This window comes from Arachis duranensis, unplaced genomic scaffold, assembly GCF_000817695.3.
Source record: "Arachis duranensis cultivar V14167 unplaced genomic scaffold, aradu.V14167.gnm2.J7QH unplaced_Scaffold_354584, whole genome shotgun sequence".
NCBI lineage: Eukaryota > Viridiplantae > Streptophyta > Magnoliopsida > Fabales > Fabaceae > Arachis > Arachis duranensis.
Genome location: NW_026264910.1, coordinates 28,265 through 31,071, shown reverse-complemented (window position 1 = coordinate 31,071; position 2,807 = coordinate 28,265). Strand labels below are relative to the sequence as shown.

General features: G+C 41.9%; 1 non-coding gene across 1 annotated transcript; it reads left to right on the top strand.

Annotated features, from left to right (window-relative positions):
* Nucleotides 1–2,357: 2,357 nt before the first annotated feature.
* LOC127744434 (small nucleolar RNA R71) lies at nucleotides 2,358–2,461 on the top strand. The gene has a single exon (XR_008005423.1). It is a non-coding gene; the product is annotated as a small nucleolar RNA R71 (small nucleolar RNA).
* The last annotated feature ends 346 nt before the right edge of the window (nucleotides 2,462–2,807 follow it).

Sequence of the window (2,807 nt, the reverse complement as noted above, 5' to 3'; positions counted from 1 at the left end):
TGAGGTGATTGGTAAAGAGTGTTGGGAAGTGTGACATGGGGAATACTCATCACAAAATAGGATTAGGAGGTAAGGTGGGAAAATAGTAGGTGGGGATCCTGTGGGGTCCACAGATCCTGAGGTGATCCTGTGGGGTCCACAGATCCTGAGGTGTCAAGGAATTCCATCCTTGCACCAAATAGGCATGTAAAATGCCTTTGCGCACCATCCTAGCGTTTAAACGCCGAGTGGTGCACGTTCTGGGCGTTCAACGCCCATGTAAAGCATGTTTCTACGTTGAACGCTAGTTTCATGCTTGTTACTGGCGTTCAGCGCCAGCTTTTTCCTCTAGGCACATTCCAGGCGTTCAGCGCCAGAATGTTGCTTGTTTCTGGCGTTCAGCGCCAGGTTGATGCTCTGTTCTGGCATTGAACGCCAGCCAGATGCATCTTACTGCCGTTGAATGCCAGCCTGTGCTTCCTCCAGGGTGTGATTTTTCTTCTGCTGTTTTTGATTCTGTTTTTAATTTTTATATTTTTTTTCGTGACTCCACATGATCATGTACCTAATAAAACACAAAATAACAAAAAAATAAAATAAAATAAAAATTAGATAAATAAAATTGGGTTGCCTCTTAACAAGCGCTTCTTTAGTGTCAATAGCTTGACAGTGGCTCTCATGGAGCCACAAAGGTGATCAGGTCAATGTTGTATAGTCCCAATACCAAACTTAGAGTTTGGATATGGGGTCTTAACACCAAACTTAGAGTTTGGTTGTGGCCTCACAACACCCAACTTAGATTTTGACTGTGGAGGCTCTTCTTGACTCTGAACTGAGAGAAGCTCTTCATGCTTACTCTCTTTTGTCACAGAGGGATGGCCATGTGTCTTAAACACAAGGTAGTCCCCATTCAATTGAAGGACTAATTCATCTTTGTTGACATCTATCACAGCTCCTGCTGTGGCTAGGAAAGGTCTTCCAAGGATGATGCATTCATCCTCTTCCTTCCTAGTGTCTAAGATTATAAAATCAGCAGGGATGTAAAGGCCTTCAACCTTTACTAACACGTCCTCCACTATTCCATAAGCTTGTCTCAATGACTTGTCTGCCAATTGTAATGAGAACAAGGCAGGTTGTACCTCAATGACCCCCAGCTTTTCCATTACAGAGAGTGGCATAAGATTTATCCCTGACCCAAATCACATAGAGCTTTTTCAAAGGTCATGGTGCCTATGGTACAAGGTATTAAGAACTTGCCAGGATCTTGTTTCTTTTGAGGTAGAGTTTGCTGAATCCAGGTATCTAGTTCATTAATGAGCAAGGGAGGTTCACTTTCCCAAGTCTCATTACCAAACAACTTGGCATTCAGCTTTATGATAGCTCCTAAATATTGAGCAACTTACTCTCCAGTCACATCTTCATCCTCTTCAGAGGAAGAATAGTCTTCAGAGCTTATGAATGGCAAAAGGAGATTTAATGGAATCTCTATGGTCTCTGTATGAGCCTCAGATTCCTTTGGATCCTTAATAGGAAACTCCTTCTTGCTTGAAGGACGTCCCAGGAGGTCTTCCTCACTAGGATTTTCGTCCTCCTCCTCCCTTGTGCATTCGGCCACATTGATCACATCAATACCCTTGCACTCTCCTTTTGGATTCTCCTCTGTATTGCTTGGAAAAATACTGGGAGGAGTTTCAATGACTTTCTTACTCAGCTGGCCCACTTGTGCCTCCAAATTTCTGATGGAGGATCTTGTTTCGTTCATGAAACTGAAAGTGGCCTTTTACAGATCAGAGACTAGATTAGCTAAATTAGAAGTGTTTTGTTCAGAATTTTCTGTCTGTTGTTGAGAAGATGATGGATATGGCTTGCTATTGCTCAGCCTATTGCGTCCACCATTGTTAAAGCCTTGTTGAGGCTTTTGTTGATCCTTCCATGAGAAATTTGGATGATTTCTCCGTGATGAGTTATAGGTGTTTCCATAAGGTTCACCCATTTAATTAACCTCTGCCATGGCAGGGTTCTCAGGATCATAAGCTTCTTCAGAAGCTGCCTCTTTAGTACTGTTGGATGCATTTTGCCATCCATTCAGACTTTGAGAGATCATGTTGACTTGTTGAGTCAACACTTTGTTCTGAGCCATTATGGCATTCAGGGCATCAATTTTAAGAACTCCTTTCTTCTGAGGTATTCCATTATTCACGGAATTCCTCTCAGAAGTGTACATGAATTGGTTGTTTGCAACCATATCAATGAGTTCTTGAGCCTCTTCAGGCATTTTCTTTAGGTGAATAGATCCACCTGCAGAATGATCCAATGACATTTTCGAAAATTCAGATAGGACATAATAGAATATATCTAATATGGTCCATTCTGAAAACATGTCAGATGGACATCTTTTGGTCAGCTGCTTGTATCTTTCCCAAGCTTCATAGAGGGATTCACCATCTTTTTGTTTGAAGGTTTGAACATCCACTCTAAGCTTGCTCAGCTTTTGAGGAGGAAAGAATTTAACCAAGAAGGCAGTGACCAGCTTATCCCAAGAGTCCAGGCTATCCTTGGGTTGTGAATCCAACCATATTCTAGCTCTGTCTCTTACAGCAAAAGGGAAAAGCATGAGTCTGTAGATTTCAGGATCAACTCCATTCGTCTTTACAGTCTCACAGATCTGCAAGAACTCAGTTAAAAACTGATAAGAATCTTCAGATGGAAGTCCATAAAACTTGCAGTTTTGTTGCATTAAAGCAACTAGCTGAGGTTTCAGCTCAAAGTTATTGGCTCTAATGGCAGGAACGGAGATGCTTCTTCCATCAAATTTGGACGTTGGCTTT